General features: G+C 42.0%; 1 protein-coding gene across 8 annotated transcripts in view; it reads right to left on the reverse strand.

The window, feature by feature from the left end:
• The window catches only part of LOC110834417 (uncharacterized), a 206,668-nt gene extending 187,590 nt beyond the window's left edge, over positions 1-19,078 (reverse strand). For 7 of the 8 annotated variants that reach the window (XR_015535049.1, XM_087348499.1, XM_087348497.1 and 4 more), the window contains exon 1: positions 18,910-19,078. The gene's annotated coding sequence lies outside the window, so the exon portion shown is untranslated. The remainder of the gene's footprint in view (positions 1-18,909) is intronic. The other variant, XM_087348501.1, reaches the window with a different exon arrangement.
• Positions 19,079-19,914: the final 836 nt, after the last annotated feature.

Here is a 19,914-nt window from a genome sequence, read left to right on the forward strand (position 1 = left end):
ATAACGTCCAATTAAAGCGCTGTCCGTCCTGCGTTTTTAATATTGGGTTAAAACCGATCACCTAGTTCAAGGGTCATCACTGTCCAGTCTGAAATGTGAGTTGCCTGCAATTACAAACACGTAACATTGGTTTTAGGGGACATGCCTCGTGGAATATTAATGTTTAACAACACTTCGAAAAACACTGCCATTGCCACCTTCAGAGTGGACGGGTAACTTCGAGTCCAGGAAGTCGTTTGTTTGTGCACCAGGCAGTAAATGGTGAGTGGGGTGATTTTGGGATGTGACCGGAGAAAGGTCAGGACGGCGATCTGCCCAGTCGAAAGCAGATTTTGTGTTTGGGAAAAAGCGGTGAGAGAATATCTTCTTCAAACGGTGTGCATGCAAACGCCTTCCTAACTTGTTCGTCGATAAAACTTCTTTCCGTGTTTTTCCTAACTGGACAGCGCTCCAGCCCTTTCCTCTTCCGGTCACCTCCACATCGCACTCGCCACCTACTTCCTGGTCAAAGTAAGCCTTCCAAAATGAGGAGGCATGAAAAGTCATATAAAAATATTAATTAATGGCTGGAATTCAGTACAATCAGATTGCATTCATAAACACACAATATCGATGCGATTGTACAAGTCTGCACGCAGGTCACATGTGGTAACCTGCTCACGCAATGCGCTAATCCGCGAGGTCAATTACAGTTTGTTGTTGTGTTAAAAACTTGCATTGCGCAGACACAAAATTAACAAAACCGATTTAATAAATTTCGCATGAACTATTATGACACGCATTTCAAGGACATCACACGTGGAGAATACCAAAGCTCCTCTAATGTCTGAGGTGGTAACACAACTAACGCTGTTTAGAAACGTTCCCGCAGACAATTCAGACATTTTCGATGACACTTTATTTATATCAAATCTAAAACTTCTTGACGATGGTGAAGAGTCAATTGAATAAAAATTTTCTTGGATATTATCCATCGTCTAGTAAATATAAAACGTAAATCCCTATCTCCGGAGATAGGGATTAGCTCTATCTAGTGGGCCCAACTGAGTAGGAACCTGAAGACGGATATAGAGTCCCATCTCCGAAACGTCGTTTTACGTTTTATATTTACTAGACGATGGATAATATCCAAGAAAATTTTTATTCAATTGACACTTTATTTAACTGACTGCAAGAGACAACTTGTAACCATGCAGTGATACAAACTTTGAAACAATTAATATTATTTCAGTTTCTACTGTAATTTCCATCACAATCTCTCCAGATTATTTATTATTATTATTATTATTATTTATTTACTGCAATTGGGTTTGCACCCGGTGGCAGTGGTCCTTACACTCTACAATTACAACAAAATTCATATTATATAAACAAGTACACTCCGTAGAACATCCTACATACATAACTAGACATCCACCCTTACAAGAACATTCCACCTTACGTGGACACACTCACACACAATACAAAAACACACATCCACTAATTAATCACAATACTTAGATTAGAATATAAAGTCCGCTCTCAGTACATGAAACTTTTATCCCAAAGAACTACAGCCCTTCATCACTTGGAGACTAAGACACTTCACTTCCCTTATCACCATCTAATCCCCACTTAATAACCCCTTGCTTGTAACTACTTTTCTAACCCTCTTTCTAAAGGTGCCTAATTTACAGGGGAAAGATTCTAGCACGACTGGAGGTAATTGGTTCCAGCTTCTTATGTTCCTATTTACAAAGGAATATTTGCCCACATCCGTTCTTTGTTTCCTAGTCCTAATTTTCCGACTATGATCGTCCCTGCCCAGGTTATTATATTATTATTTAGTGTTCTGTCTGACGACAGGTCCATATGAACAGGATCCTTCCATCCTTTTCTCGGACTGGGACCTGTTCATATACGTTCTTAGCAGATGATCCAGAAGTGGTTTGCCATTGCCTTATTCTGTGTGTGAATGGAGTAATTGTTGGGATGCCACGGAGACACCGGGGAAGCCCCCGGAGGAAAACTCCGTGTTGCCTAGACCACGACCTTGCCCAACACAAGTTATAAATTCGGGCACCGCCGGGAATCGAACAAGAGACCCCAGGATTACAAGGCCAGCGTTCTAACCACTAGACCACCGTGGCAGTCCCTGCCCAGGTAGCATGGCTTTAGTAATCTATCCCTTGGCATAATGATCACTGGCTAATTAAGCTATAACCTCTAATTTTGTTTTATGCAGCGTCGAAACTTCGTCAAATACTGGAATGAATGAAAATATTAATCTTAAGCCAGTTTTGCAGGGTCTGTGGTTCCTAAACATGGTTAATCGTAACAAAATACATGAAAAATGAAACGTATTTACCATAAAACCGAATTAATTTACTGCAAAACACACAACTTCAGTTTTTATAAAGTTATATAGTAGTATTCTCAGTGGTGATTATGTAGTATGAAATGCATAAAGATTAGGCAGTCTGAGTAGAGCTGTAGGCAGTGTTCTGTAATGGACGTGACCCGAAGGAACTGTAATTGTGGTGGTGTCCTTTCTATTGGCTTTTCTCGAGACAGGAGCTAAGAAATTCAAATATACCTACGTGTTAAAACCTAGATTGTTACGAGTGGTTATGGGCTCGGATTGTTAGCGTCTCCTGACACCGTGCGAAGTTTTAAAGGCGAAAGCGACTGTTAATGACAAAACATCAGGTTTTATGGCGTTCGGTTTTACTCATTAACTCGTGAACGTAGAACGTCGACAGTGTCTTGTACGTAATGAAGCTCTCGCAAAAGAGCAGCTTAAGTGCAATACAGCTGCGCGCGCATTCAATAATAAGACATTAATTAATCTCTTGCGAACAAGCTACCAGCATTCTTCGAACTAAACTTGCTAGTAACGTGAAAATACCAGTCACTACTTCTACAAAAGCATTTCCAGAATCATTTTAGACGCCATAATCAATTGCTAAAACTGAAACGTCGCCTACCACTTCAGATACGTTTTTGGCCGGCGGAGAAGCTATCGGAGCTGGCGGACGGGCCTAGTCTGTGTACTGAGGTGGCGCGGTCAGCGTATTTCTTTTGTTTGGGCGTTCAGTCCGATAAGCTCCTCGGTGCAGTCAGCATTATACTATCGCAAAAGAGACTCGCTCCTAGCCTTCCCCTTGAAAATTCCACCGGCCAAAAACTACTGCGCCGACTATACCGCCGGCATCAAAATATGTTAAATCGTACACAGGAAAAACTAGTCACAAGGAATTTAAACAATGGAGCTTTCCAAAAATACCGTAATGACATCAAATATCTGAATACATCAGGGAACAACTGCAAACATGAATTAAATGTAAATCTTGCACAGATTCGATGCGACTACAGCTCGGAAATTTCCTTTAGAGTAGAGAATCAACTTAAACATCTGAATGGAAGTTATCACTTGGAAAACTTAGGATTTCTGACGACTTGCTGGCATACAGACATAATTTTTATTAGTATATTTTAATGTTTTTTTACGAAGGTCGCAATCAGTTACAAGAAATCGTTTGAAACGATCTGCAATGTACAGCGTTCAACAAAGTCGCATGACAAAATTCTAATGTTGCTAGCACTAAACCAGTAATCGTCAGCTTTATCTCGTAACAACTGGCAAATGAGCCCTGAGGTCCACAACTTTAATAGCAGGTTAAAGCAAACAAGTTACTACAAAGATGATATCTTCTGAGAATTTTGAATGTAATATTGTGTGCCAGCTTATTCGCAGTTTTTCTGTCTCTCACAAAAGTTGAGTCGCGGATTTCGTTGTAAAACAGGAATTTATTACAAGACATCCAACCTCTTTCAACGTCCTTCAGCTAACGCGGGGAGGCGATTACGATCAGCAAGAATATTCATCTAGGGGCTGTGTTGCTGGCTGTTGCATAATTGGGCTCCAGTATCCAGCCTTTTTTTAAATTCTTCTGATGCACTGAAAAATATTACGGTCTTTACTCAATTAAATTTTGATAAAGAACTACACACATCCCTTTATAACAAATAACAACCCTCTTTTAAAAATGAACACGCTTTAAAATATGGCTCACAAATGCGTGTAGATCTGCACTGAACATGGAAATCAACAGGCCGTGATACATGCGTAAATAAATCCGCGTCCAAGTCAGGGAATGTAGCGTCACAGCATAAATCCACCGAATTACATATATGTTATATGTGTTCATTTGAAGTAAGGGATTATTTTCTATGTGTGAAAAACACAAAAAATTAATTAAATACGGCTTTGAAAGCACCAATGTACCACAGCACAGACAAAAAAGGAAATATCACAGCGGTGGGACAAACATAACGCAAAATTCGAGGAGGGATGCGTTAAATATGCTTTTGGGGTACGAAGTCAGGATTGTGCCACGTACACCGACCGCTCTATCACCTTCACGAGGGGTCACTTGAACCGGTTATACGAGACTTCGCTTCTGCACTTAACTCTTTTCAAGCGTCACAAAGGATTTGCTGATATTGTTACTGAACCAGCGCGTTGCTCGTGGGTTTTCTTGGTTACTGGGATAACGAAATACTCCGAGGTGCCTCCGGTTACAGCATGAGTTCAGGTCATTACAGGGGACGTTAAAGTAAGACGAGGTTCAAAGAGCACCTCTGCCACATGTCTGTATGTCGACCATGGTTGAAAACGGAACGTTAACCTGGGTCATCCTATCCAGCTGTAGAACGCCAGGATTTCCGCAAAGAAAAGCTTGAAACACGTGGACCGGATCATCAGAATCGGGCTATATCTCGACAACACCGAGGGTTGGGGGACTTCTCCGTGAGCAGCTCATGCGAGCACTTCGTTTTTGCCCTGAAGAACGTAAGCAGCACTCGCAAAGGAGACGGTGCCCATTCCCTTTGTTCCACCTCCGTCCGAGATCATTACGAACAATTTCCCTGAAGTCTGAATTTCAAGCGTAGTGGCCCCAGGACCGACTTGTCTCCTGAGTCCGTATAAACGAAATGCCTACGCCCTCTCGCAACGTCGAGCTAACGCATTATGCGGACTACACGGCCGACGTATTCCATCCCTTCTCGTCGGTTACCTAGAGGTTTATCTCAGCAGACTTGAGCACTAGCTAAGGGGCTGGAAAACTGCTCAAGGGGAGATACTGTAAACAAGTTTGTTCCGCAAACAGCTCAAATAAGACAACTGCGGCTACCGGGACAAACAGATGTCGTCCCACATCAATACCATCAACACACATTGTCCGGCAAAGACGTACTCAGCAGGTCGTTTCTCACCAGAACAGACACACGAAGATCCCGAACCCAACAACGTCACAGCCTCACCCTCCCGTTCAAGCAATACCATCATCACTGCACTGGAATCCAGAAACAGCTGTAGTCCCAAAGCATCTCAAAGTTTCTCCAAACGCACAAGAGGACTTGTTTGAAAATAAAAACTGTAATAGAAAATTAAATATATATATATACAGCGTCTTTTATTGAGTGGTACTAATTAAATCTCCATAAAACACGCGCCTTTCTGCCTCTCTCACAAAGACCTTCGAGGAATAGTCAGTTCGTTCATAACGACGACTGGCACCGTGTTCTCACGCCACGTCTTTGCATGGACACAAACTGCACCTCTGGACGGCGAAGTTTACCCTCTGTGTCAACGACCCTTTTTAAACAAAATCTAGTGACCTTGGGTGCTTTAAAATTTTCACTGCCCTCTGAAAATGCGTGGAAAAAGTACAGTAGCTTCAGTGACAGAATGGCTGAAATCGAAAAGAAAAGAAAAGTGTTAAGAGTGGAGGATACCACAAATTGAGAGTGGAAAGAAACAAAAAGCTCCGGGAAATTGATTTGAGTAATTCCAGAATTCAAACCAAATGGAAAATAAGATCTAGTTCACATTTAAAGCGTATTTTGGTGTTGCACAAAATGATCCTGTATATTTCTTCTTTAAATCTGATTTAATCCCTTCGTCGCTTAGCACGACCCTCGTTTATAACCACGTAATTTCTCCGGTCCCCAGGATGACGTCATAACCGAGTCTGAATGTGAACTGTTATTGTCACCGCGGAAGACCTCGACACAGCAGACAGCAATCTGACAGCAGAGACAAGGACCGCGACGCAATCTGCCAACCAGCAGACTATTCCAGGATTACATAATCCAGTCTGTCAAACAAAGGGACGGGCCCAGCGTTTTCATATGAGAACACACAATCAAGATGAACTCAGACACTGCGGACTAATGCAGAATTAGGTCAACGGCGATCGAGCGTGTTCAATACAGCAACCTGAGGAGAACAATGGAACAGACCCGCAGAGCGCGAAACGAAAGCTCTGCTAAAAAACTCCTGCGTTCGAAACACATGGAGACAACCACAGAAGTTTCTAACAAAATGTAAGTGCTGACGCACTTACGCTAATGGGTTTTTGTCTCGGGTGAAGGCCGTCCCAACTTTGGTACGTTGTTGCTTGCAGTTGGGCAGACTCCCGTCACGCAATTTGTCATCTGAGAAAATAACTTTGGTTGGACGCAAATATCGAGGTTGAACCCACAAATGGTGACTGAAGACTTCCTCAGTTGGGGAGAATCGAGCCTCACCCCGTTTAAACTATCCCCTGGTATCCGCCTTACAACTGAGGAAAATCACGGAAAAACTCAGTCGGGTTAGCCAAACAACCCGCTGAACATCCGTCATCCCCGGCAAACCGCTGGTAACATCAGGCAGCCCTCGACAAGCATAACCACCTTCCACGCTGACGACGAACAAGGCGGGTCCCCGCAACAGCTGACTTTTAGTTGAAGTTCTCAGTTAATGCCCACATGTGATTGGCGAAAGCAGGAATTTTCAGTCCGTCGTGAATTTACGTGTTACTGACGAACCAAGGCGCACTCGGACTGCAGCAGTTCCAGCCTCCGGACACGGATGCGAGCAGCGGCACGCATAATCCATCACAGGAGATATATGGTCCGCCGTCCCACTCAATAGTCATGTAAGAGGGTCCTGAACTAATCCTTACCCGGTCATTAGATGGAGCACTGAAGCACTTACTGCAAATATCTTAACGTGCAACGCGAAACGCGTACGCTCCCATCGGTACCATTTATGATACAGTGTGTCCACAAAGTACCTTTGCGGTTTTGAAAAATTATGGCGAGCAAACAAATTGAGCTAGCCACATGCGGCTTGTGGCAGATTACAGTGAAGCTCTGGAAGATTTTTACTGACCTCAGTAGACCTCGATGTGGGCTCCCTTGGTAGCACGGAGAACGTCCAGACGATATTCGAGCTCTTACCATGTTCTGTGGAGCATCTCCACTGGAATAGCCGATCGCATTCCAGATATGGGTTTTCAGGTCATCAACTCCGTTAACTGGTGTTCGGAACACATTGCTCTTGACATAACCCCAAAGGAAAAAAGTCCAATGGTGTTATGTCTGATGAACGTGGAGGCCAAGGCACTGGACCGTCTCTGCCAATCCATCTTCCTGGAAATGTCCTGCCTAGGTACGCGCGTACCTGCAGACCCCAATGAGTTGGAGCACCATCTTCCAGAGTTTCACTGTAATCTGCCGCAAACTGCATGTGACTAGCTCAATTTGTTTGCGCGCTATAATTTTTCAAAACCCCGAAGGGACTTTGTGGACACACTGTACTTCTTCTGTTCAATTATTTATTATTATTTGAGTGTTCTGTCTGACGACAGGTCCATATGAACAGGATCCTTCCCTCCTTTTCTCGGACTGGGACCTGTTCATATACGTTCTTGGCAGATGATCCAGAAGTGGTTTGCCATTGCCTTCTTCTGTGTGTGAATGGAGTAATTGTTGGGAAGCCACGGAGAAACCGGGGAAGCCCCCGGAGGAAAACTCCGTGATGCCTAGACCACGGCCTTGCCCAACACAAGTCATAAATTCGGGCACCGCCGGGAATCGAACCCGAGACCCCAGGATTACAAGGCCAGCGTTCTAACCGCTAGACCACCGTGGCAGTTTTTGTGTTCAAAGATCAGAAAATTTAACAAATAACAGGATTTCTTGGAACCAAATTTCAAAAAGACACCTACTTGCAATGGATATTAATTATACCTACTTCGGCATCAAAATCCATATCACCATGGTCTTCACCATTAAGTTTAAATGCGCTTTTTTGATCTCGGAGAATGGATTTTCCATTGGAGGATTTCGAACTCTGTTTTTGTGTGTCAAAAGTTCGTCTTCGCTAGCCATCCTCCCCAACCAAAGGTGTGATCCTTTAACAGTGTTTCTGGATAAACACTTTTTCCCCCCACGATTGGGCAACCAGAACACTCCGCCAACAGACGGCGGAACAAACAAAGCCAACAACAACAACATCAACAAAAGAGGTACGACGTCTTTTCACGTTCCAGCAGACAGAAAGGCCAGGAGATGACGCATTTGGATGCCACGAGTTCAGAAAAGTGTAATAGTTGTGATAGGTGGTGGACACGTGAAGATGACAGTGCTACATTTAACTTTTGACGAAAAATTTCTGTTGCACTGTTAAAGAAATGTTATGATAATAATACACTGCGTGCATTGGTCATACTAACGATTCATACAGATTCTAGCACTTCTCCGAATTAATTACCCGGCAAAAATTATAAGAGTATTGTTTTTCACTATAATATCCTTAATTACACCAAATAAATTATGATTTTGTTGTAAAATCTTCAATGAACAGACAAATTAATGCATTTCTTGCATCCATAAATAAAATAAATTAGTAACTTTTCCACCTAACACATCGCTGAGTGGGATGGTCAGAAAATATGCGAACTAAAATGAGAAGTGTATAAAAATTTTAGTTCGAATGCCTTAAGAGACCTGGACGTAGATGGGACGCAATATTAATGAAGATCACACGAGTCATAATGCCCTGTTGAATACGCAGTTCGTCACACGTTCTTCTAGGTGTATTTTTCTATTGTCCAAACTGTAATGTTCCCGGTTCGGTCTCCCACATTAAGGGGAGAACATAAATTACAAATGTTTGAGTAAAGGTTATGGCCATGGCCAAGGCAGCTTTCGTCAAGAAGAGGATACTTCTCACTAGCAAGTTGGGCTTGGAGATGAAGAAGAAACTAGTGAAGTGTTACGTATGGAGTGTCGCGCTGTATGGAGCAGAGACTTGGACACTCAGGAAGAAGGAACGGAAATACCTGGAGAGTTTTGAAATGTGGTGTTGGAGAAGAATAGAGAAGATCAGGTGGACGGATCGAGTGACCAACGAAGAAGTATTGAGGAGAGTCAACGAGCAAAGAAGCATTCTGCAGGCGATTACACGAAGGAAAGGTAACTGGCTGGGACATATTATGAGAAGGAATGGATTACTGAGTGATATCACCGAAGGCCAGGTTGAAGGAAAGCGAGGACTGGGAAGAAGACTGATGCAGCTAACCGACGACCTTAAACAAGGAAAGAAGATGACGTTCCAGGAATTAAAACGAGAAGCTGAGGATAGGGAAAACTGGAGAGCTCTTTTTGGGCAGAGCAATGGACCTGTCGTAAGACAGAACACTGAATAATAATAAAGGTTATGGGGAAAATATTTGTGCCTAACACGAAGGAAGAAAACCACTACACCGAAACGCCCGCTCATGATTAATTAAGCATGAAATAACATCACCCGATTTAAATAGAAATAATTACTTTGTACCAATGTAAAGGAAATATTTACATGTAGAAACTGTCTGCAGGCACTATTTCATTTCTGTCCAGAATATCGAAATCTGAATATAGAGCTATCGATTAGTCGATTAACGTTGACATTACTCTGTTTTATTTGTCACAAAATACTCCTGGTTCTGACGTGCAGATAGTGAAATGTCAATACACACACAGCAGAAAATATTGCATTTGCATTACACAAGCTCTGAACATTCCCTTCATCTTGATACCCAGAATTATCGAATGTACTCATTCAGACCTTAAATCCGACCCTGACTTTGTATTCATTTATTGCGAAAATAATTTATTTTTCACAGAGATAGTCATTTTATTTTATTTTTAAGGTGCACAAAGTCATTACGTCACTGTACTAGCAGACTCAGAAGGTTCAACACAGGCAGGCATCAGATATAACCCCAGGTAAAACGCATCTACCTACGATTCACGTTTATAAATTCTTCTTTACATTTCTTCCGTTTTCAAACCAAACGCATTCCTTGTTCGTCCCACCTTAGTCACGTGACGGCAGGATCTCAAAATCCACTAACCTGACAAAACTAGGCGACCTAGATAGGTCATTTCACCAACTTGAAAGTTACTAAGCGTCCCTCAGGACCATTTAATGAGATCTGCCTCCTGTTTAAGACGGAATCTATTACTGACTTAATTACACAAGTCTCCTTGCATCATAACACTTCAGCAATGATTGTTTTCATTAATTTTATTTATTTTATTAATTTTTTTCCGACTGGGTTGTAAGGGAGTGCTTTTTAAATCGATTGTTTCAGTGAAGAATCAAACTGTCTTTAACTTACTGAGCTACACGATACAGCAATTGGGTCTGTCTTTAGTTAAGCGAGTAATCTAGACGATATATAGCATTCGAGTCACCAAATTCTAGTCAGTGCTAATGCTATTTCACACTGTTTTTTTTTCATTTGAAAGCGAGAATAATTACAAAAATTACCCAATATAACTTCTTTATGAAATGGACTACAATTAGACGCAATGATTTTTCTCTAGACTCAGCTTTGAGAGTTTTAGATGACTAGACATTTGCGATCAAATTAAAATTAATTCGGCATTAAAAAAAAATATTGTAGGAACCCTCGACTATGTCTCGTGGACAGCTTGCGTTCCTCAAATCACGGTTTACGGTTCACTCTTGCAGTTATACTGATATTCGTATGTTTTTTTAAAGCAATCTCCACTGAAAAATTAAAAAAAAATGTTGAATCCGATATCTACTAACTATAAGGGTTAGCAGAGCGGTACGCAGCCAAATACAGTCCAGCCTACACCATCCTTTAATTCAGTACCAATGTGTTGGAAATTCTGGATACAACGCGCAATGCGCATGGCAAATCCAACGAGGATGGAGTGGTGACGGCACATATCCGACGAACCTGGACCCAGTTTCAATTTCGCCGCGTGTGTGTCCGTCATGTACGGTTGAGTGGATTCTGATGAAACCTTGCTATAGGATATGAGAAAATTTAATTGTTTTCCCGATTGGGTAATATGGCAAGTTCTCCGATTCACGGGGACGATACATTTTTCGATATTACATGTACGTATAGCCCAATTTCCTTACATGGACTGGCGGATTATGAAATAATAAAATTCGTGTGCCTGTTTTCCCTTTAAAACTAAAATGAACCTATTAGAGTTAAACTTGATTCGAACTTTGATATCTTAATTTTGTCATAAAAACTTTCGCTTATTCGTAACAAAGACAGAGTTTATTTCGGAAATATTTTTTGGACAAATTAAATACTAAGACGATGGCCACACGAAGCCTTTACTTCATTTTCCTAGTTGCTGGTACTGAGTTCATGGGCATTCAGATAAGTGCCCTACTAAACACAGAGGAGATTAGAAATGTAAAGTTCATCTCACAGCTGTAAAGTACTCACAATCTCGACTAATTAAGATTAAGCCCGGATATGGATCCATTGCATTAAGCAGAATCTAACGCGGTAGCTCAGATGATGATGACCTTGGCTTTTTATGGAACTGAAGGTTTAGTAACGCATTCAAATTATTACGGTAGAGGTTCCTAATCAGACACAAATTAATCCAGAACACACCAGACGCAATATTCCGCGTAAAACAAACGCAATACAACAATCTTAAAATTACTATAACCTGCGAAATGGCTTCTCCAGTCCACGACGTAGAAAAATTCCGTAAAACTCTTCTGTTTCCATAATGATATTTCAACTATCATTCTGTTGCAAGAAGTTCGCATGCCATTGAATAGATCATGCAAGGAAAAAGGATTGGCAGGTGAATGTCATGTTATAATTGGTTGGTAATCGTGTCCTGTTAAGGATTTTCGGACTAACACATAAAAATTTGCGTTTTTAAAACCGATGCCACGGTAATGATGTTAAAGGGGTTTTGGCCGTACGTGTCTTTACTGCTTTAAAAATTTCCTGTCATTCTTGACGAATTATTTACTAGTACAGGGTGATCGAAAAGTCTGGCAGTCAATTCCTGTCACATGTTTTATGTGTCAAAAATAAATTATATTTAAATAATAAGAAGAAATGTAAAGTCCACCTTTTTCGCGGTTGACGCAACCCGGTTAAGATTTTCTGTGTCACGTAAGCGCTGTCGCCAGACGGACATCGTCGATTTGATTTGCGCTGCAGGATTGGGGAAATGTGTCCTTAAACTCATCCTCGCAAGTTAATCAAGGAGACGCCACGTAGCGTTCGACAATGGACACTCGTTGCACTTTTGAAAAAGGACATCCTTCCACTTCGACTGCTGAAAGGCAACTGACGAACTGACGCGAACAGGTTACAGCAAGACGTGACCTACTCCAGCCCTCGGTTAGCGACAGAGATATTGCGGGTTTGTTAATCGAATCGAACAGTATGAACCGTAACTATCGATAAATATTTTAATATGGGTTGTGTGGCCGTCCAATCACTCCCTAAAATAACAATTAACAATGTGCCAGTTCTCCTTATTGCCATGTAATTGTTATGCCAAGGACAGATCGAACGTTGATCACAGGGTGGAACAAAAGTTGTCAACTGAAGAAACATAATTTTTACAGAAGTTAGAAAATAATTTGTTACGGGTTACGAGATTCGAGCTTCTTGTTTGTTTGTACGTCTGTATCTTAAACGCAGGTCGCGGCAGCCTCCTTTACAACCGTCAACAAAAGTTTGTAATACAAGGAACACAAGTTTCCTTTCATACAAGAATCCGCAAAAATGTGCACTGGCATTAAACCCAATTAAATTTTTATCCAATATAGAATTGTATTTACTTATTATTTTAACATTTTGCCTTGTACAGGCTTACTTCTACCTATGCTTTTTATTTCGAATTCTGGTGTTTAATCTTACTGAGTATCAAACATTTTCGAGAAATGTCTGCACAGTTGCACACACACACACGGGCTTTCGTCTCAGTTCACGGAACAAACAGGGCGAAGACCGAGACAACGCCCGTCGTAAGACTGCAGACTTCCGCAAAACAAAAACGTCGAGATCTAAACTACAGAAAAACAAAGGCGCGATCCCTCTCCATCCACTTCCTCGGACTTCCAACACCTCTTAATCAGCTTCAAGAGTCAAAGCCCTCGCTTCTGCTCCGCATTCTAGAGAATGTTAAAGTTTAAACCCAGGAAACGTTCAAACGCGATCTCTTTTACCATTAGATTTGGCGCTAAACATGGGGGCAGGCATTGCAACTTACAATGGAACTAGTTAATGAACAGAAAGTCTTCCCTAATGAGCGCTGAAGAGTTCTCCCGCTCGAAACTCGGCCAGCAGAAACTTTTTGTTTCTGTTTTAGTTTTTACATGTACCGCCCCAGTGACCGAACATCGGCGCTGAAGTCGTTCACACACACACACACACACACGCTTCTTACTTCTGATCTCGGCTTCGATTCCTGTGAGAGCTGTTCCTGCATTCCCTTACTCGCTCCATCAGAATGATAAATCACCTACGAAGTGCAATCGGCCATTCCTTTGCGACCGTGACGAAGACAAATGCCTAAGAAACCGAATTTTAATTCTCCCGACAACTTTCCTGCTTAACCAAATCATGATTTTACCCTTTGTAAGCATTAAATTCATATAAATAATAATCAGCCACGGTGGTCTAGCGGTTAGAACGCTGGCCTTATAATCCTGGGGTCTCGGGTTCGATTCCCGGCGGTGCCCGAATTTATAACTTGTGTTGGGCAAGGCCGTGGTCTAGGCAACACGGAGTTTTCCTCCGGGGGCTTTCCCGGTTTCTCCGTGGCATCCCAACAATTACTCCATTCACACACAGAAGAAGGCAATGGCAAACCACTTCTGGATCATCTGCCAAGAACGTATATGAACAGGTCCCAGTCCGAGAAAAGGATGGAAGGATCCTGTTCATATGGACCTGTCCTCAGACAGAACACTAAATAAATAATAATAAAATAATAATAAAGTATGTCCCGCGTCGTAGCCGCGAGGTATGAGGCATCATGCTTCGGACCGGCGATACGGAATGCGCGCTGGTTCGAGTCTCGGGGATGAAGAAATTTTCTCATTAGCTTTCGACCGGTGTATGGGACCGGTGCTAACCCAGCATCGTGAGGAAATTGGGGAGGTACGATTAGTAGCGTAATCCGGTCAGGAAAGCTAGCAATGGCTGGAGTTTCGTCGTGCTGACCACACGTCATCCTATAATCTAGTTGGATGATCGTTCACCTCTGCTTAGGCACGTGAACGTGAGGACAGCAGTCAAGCTAGTCGGCTTTGGCTCTCTGGAGCCGTTACGCCACTGATTTAATTTAATAATAAAGCATACAGTACCTGCCTAAAAGAATCATGGCGTCTCTCCACTACAAAAAGTTATTCGTTCTGGGAATTACACGAAACACATAAATGCACTTGGTGATCAAAATCCAGAATTGGGGCGCTAACAGGAACCACGGCTATTTACGGATTTAATCGAAACATCTTCAGGACTGAGAATGGGGACTAGTGGTAGGCTTCTGTAAACATGATTTTGAGCTTCCTGGTTAGCATCTTAACAAGACAAGTTCCTGTTATATTCAGGGCGTTCTTTTCTATGCTGAATTCGTCCTGTATGGTCAGCTGTTTTCGTGGTTAAAGCTATGGACGGTCAGACACACGACCCCACATCAATAACTTTTGAAAGAAACTTTTGAACTGTGACTTATTACTCTGTAAGTAACATTTTAATATTTTACCACGTGGTTTATTGAGACGTCTTCTCTTAAGCTAGGTGATTATCGTGGTTAGTGGCCTCTCAAGAGATAATATAAAGTGTGTTGAGACCTTCCTGTAGTACACCTATGCTCAAAAATAGACGTAAAAAAGAGAAGAACTGAATTGGAGAACATTTCCAAAGTAATCGCCATTAGTTTCCTCAACGAGAATTGCCTAAACACCGCGAATCATGATATAGATCAGTGGTATTCAACCTTTTTTGTTCACGTACCCCCAGATGACAGCCACGGTGGTCTAGCGGTTAGAACGCTGGCCTTGTAATCCTGGGGTCTCGGGTTAGATTCCCGGCGGTGCCCGAATTTATAACTTGTGTTGGGCAAGGCCGTGGTCTAGGCAACACGGAGTTTTTCTCCGTGGCATCCCAACAATTACTCCATTCACACACAGAAGAAGGCAATGGCAAACCACTTCTGGATCATCTGCCAAGAACGTATATGAACAGGTCCCAGTCCGAGAAAAGGATGGAAGGATCCTGTTCATATGGACCTGTCGTCAGACAGAACACTAAATAATAATAAGATGAGGTGGTCTAGCGGTTAGAACGCTGGCCTTGTAATCCTGGGGTCTCGGGTTAGATTCCCGGCGGTGCCCGAATTTATAACTTGTGTTGGGCAAGGCCGTGGTCTAGGCAACACGGAGTTTTTCTCCGTGGCATCCCACCAATTACTCCATTCACACACAGAAGAAGGCAATGGCAAACCACTTCTGGATCATCTGCCAAGAACGTATATGAATAGGTCCCAGTCCGAGAAAAGGATGGAAGGATCCTGTTCATATGGACCTGTCGTCAGACAGAACACTTAAAAAAAAAAACCTCTTCAACTTTGTACCCCCAAAGCTGTTGGTGTATAATTCAAGTTATACATAGTATATAATCTACATCTAAAATAAATTAAATAAATTACATTACTGATTATTCAGTGTTTATCATAAAATAATATATATATTTTTTAAAATTTCACGTATCCTCTAAGTTGTCTTCGAGAACCCCCGGGGGTACGCGTACCCCAGGTTGAATACCACTGATATAGATGACTGTAACATTTTGTTATTGTTGGCTGTACGTCTTGCTGCTTACAAACATTTACTGTGAAGTGTTTTAAAGCTCTAAATCTGCCCTCAGGTTGCTGACAGGAGAAGATAAAGACGACATCGTTACTAAGCGTTCACACGGGTACACACTTGACGTGGTTGGACAAGCGCCTCAGGCATTCGAAGGCAACCAACCATCCCACGAAACGTGTGCAATACATGATGAAATTATTTTCAACAGTCTCTGCTTGGGATGAGGCTGATTCAGTGCATATAGGTCGAGGCTTATCGATACGAATCAATTCCGAGTGATCGAATCCCCAATCAATCGAGAGGCTTACCGTATCTATTACGCATTTCACCCTGACTGAGTCGGAAGGGTAGTCCTTATAATCGTCGAAGGGTTATCAGGTATAAAGACCGAGGTCACAGAACAAATGAATTGGTAACAAATAAAAGAAAACGTAAGATCATCCAGCCACAAGGAATTAAAATAATAAATTGAATATGCAACTGGGAAGCTATAATTCAATGCTGAGTTGGTTTGCTGACAGGTTCACCAACAGTCGGACGCCAGACCTTCAACATTTCTTGTCTTGGAACAGCGAAACTCAAACATTTAAAAAAAGTGTGGCCTTGAACGAAGTGCGAGACCGTGATGGCAGATGATGACATCTTTAAAGAAATCAGCACGAGGGGAGTTCGGAAGCATCGGTGTGGAGAGTTCCGTAGGAACAACTCCTCCAACTCCTTGACGCTGGATAGGAGGATATAGGCCTGTAGTTTGGCCACCACGATCGCCGGACCTCAAGCCAATAAAATTTGCGTATTCTCCCGGCCCCCCTCCCAGGGCAGCGCAAAAACCCTACCGAAGTCTGAGGACTTACGTCGACGCGCTGACAAGCCATTTTAATCCATCCGCACTATCCCGGCTGTTATTACACCAGCAGTTGTTAATCGGCACATTTGAATTTATTTGTTTATTTCATTATCAAATAAATAAATTAAGTTATATACTTGTTCAATTTTATCAGTCTAAACACAATAAATTAAATATTAAAATATTATTACAATCAACATTTAAATATTAAAATATATTAAAATGATGCTCTTTATCGAAATGTTCGATTTGCATTAGAGCATCATCTTTTACACTACATGTTTCGGTTCTAAATGAACCATCTTCAGGTGTATTTTAATATTTAAATGTTGATTGTAAGAATATTTTAATATTTAATTTATTGTGTTTAGACTGATATAAAATTGAACAAGTATATATTTCAACACAATATGACGCAACATTATCATCTCACAAATTAAGTTATATTATTTTTTTCATTTTGTTTAACACTTGGCGCTCATAAAACTTCAAAAGCATCAATTACAAACAGCGACGCTGTATCAATACAAAATTCAAGCAAGTACTTACGATGGTTCAGTAGTAATTACTTAGAGAACTTAACAGTTATTAATGTATACACTGACGATGTTTATGTATGATTCACCTTCTTCGCGCAGTTGACTAACCCCCCTACCATTCGCTACGAAAACATATCTCCCCGTAATTACCTGTGTGCGGAAGGCAAGGACGTCAAAGAGGAACGTTTACGTACATCTGCGTTCTGTAAAATCCAAGGAAATTGCAACACGTATCGAATATAAAGAGTTTTAAATCAAAAAAATTGCATACTTTTTTTTCGGACAACGTGAATTTTCGTTCTTTAACAGCTTACGGTCATACGACACATCCGCAATTTCATGAAAAGCAATCTCGACTCACACTGGACTAGAATTCGAAATTCGTCTGAAATAAATGAACACCGAGGCCAACGAGCCAAGCGAACCTTCAAAGAACGCATTAGCACGGTGTACTGCTTCAATATTTAGTTTCTAGCCAATCTCTCCCATTTGTTTTAATCCCAGAGCTCATAAAGGCGGCCTGAATGGAAATATGGGCACACACAACACACGACTTTGCCTATCTGCAGGCTACCAAATTGTACGCCGTTAATGAAGTCATGTTGTCACTTTGCGTTCGAGATTCTATTGAATTTGTACGGCAACAAAAGGGACAATACTTGGCCCAGTGCTCGATATCTACCAAACACACAGACCACATAATATTTGGTGCAACATCACCTTTTCATTATGAGAACATTGTTTTAATGGCTGCTTTGAAACTATTTAAAGGTGTTGTTTATACAGATGTTAGGTAGAAAACACGGCTGATATTAGAGAGAGAAACTGACCAAGTGTGACGTAACAGTGGCCGCGTGGTCGCTGGGACCGTGGGTTCGAATCCCACTCAAACCATGGATGTTTGTCTGCTTTTTTCCTGTGTTGTGCTGTCCTGTGTACGGGTAGAGGCCTTGCGACGGGCTGATCACTCGTCGAAGGAGTCCTACCAACTGTCTAATAGATCAAAGCCAACGAAAGTTGGGACCCGCAGATGCTCAAGGCACTTAAAAACACGTCGTCTAAGTATCCTAAGCAAGTAACTGACCAATCAAGTTCTGTGATGTTTCGCTTCATTAATTATGTAATCATGAGTTCGTCAGGTATTCGTACCACGCCAGATATACGTTTCCAAGAACAAAATATACAGTCGCATGTAAGGTTAGAATCATTTTGTTACCATGGTTACTCTGAACGAAGGAACGGAATCGAAATTTACGTAGTTGCAAAAACAGACTTTGAAAATACCTTGGTCTAGGTAAAATTCTTGTGTGAGAAATCATAAAACAGACGCTCAAGTCTCGAACCCAGTTCCCTTAGAAAATGAATAGGAGTGCTTAGGTTTAAGGTATTTTTCAGACGGTAATATAAATGCTACATAAAATACAGTTGACTAACAGTGAGCTTCAGGGGTGTTATCTGTTGATCTCTGGATATACAAACGGGCACTATCGTAACAAATGTCATCCGAGCCCACAGGGATATGGCATTTCACTTACCGTAAGCAAACATGCAGCACGAAGAACGACAAATCACATGGGCGCTGTGACACACTTCAAAAACACACCACCGAAACTCAACGACACTTGAAGCACGGCATACTGGATTATCACAAGACGCACTGCGCTGTGTCAGAACAAAAAACGACACACACGCGAAGCTTCCACCTTCCGCCGACGACTGCGACCTCTGGCGGTCGCGAGCCAGTGGCGGCGCCACTGACATGCGTAGTGGAAAGGGACAGAGACGGAGCGAGCCCTAGAATTTCCAGCAGCTCTGCTGGACCGACCCGTGGGATCCCGGGTCCAGGGGCACACAAAACAGTGGGACGCAAGGAAATACTTGATGCTAACTTTTACAGGGACTGCAAATGTTTTTCGGAAAACCTCAGTCCTTACAGCCAGTGGCTGGTAAAGGAGTGCTGGATATTGAAATCAGAACACAATGCAAACAAAACATATCTTACTGCAGAACGTCACACAGACAAGGAGAATCAGACGCCACTCTATAGAAAGTAGGTGGAGTACAGGTACTCAAAGAAGCAAATGACGAGAGCAAACACAAAAAGAAGCAAGAGACAGCGTAAAATAAGATAAGACAAGACAAGACGTAAAATGACAGAAGAACACGAGCTGAGATGAAGACAACCGAGTCTCGACGGGAAAGCGAAGAGGGAATATAAAACGTGACAAGACGGGAAATGAAACGAAAATAGGACGTGGCAACGGAGGAGGCGAACGGAAAACTGAAACCGGAAATAAGCAGAGAACAGAAGACGAAAAAATATCTGAAAACTGGCAGATCGCACGGAATATAACACCGTACGGGACAGACTGAAACGAGAAACACTGTTAACAGAGGAGGCTGGATAACTCGACGACAAAACAAACTGAAAATCTAAGATTATGTAAAATCAACAGATAACAAAGTTCGGAGACAGACGGAGGCTGAGAAATTACAGGATAAGACAATTCGATGCGGGGAAAAGAAATTTGAAAATCTAG

This window comes from Zootermopsis nevadensis, unplaced genomic scaffold, assembly GCF_977971745.1.
Source record: "Zootermopsis nevadensis isolate Lab colony 2312 unplaced genomic scaffold, Znev_1.0 Znev_ptg000013l, whole genome shotgun sequence".
Lineage (NCBI taxonomy): Eukaryota > Metazoa > Arthropoda > Insecta > Blattodea > Termopsidae > Zootermopsis > Zootermopsis nevadensis.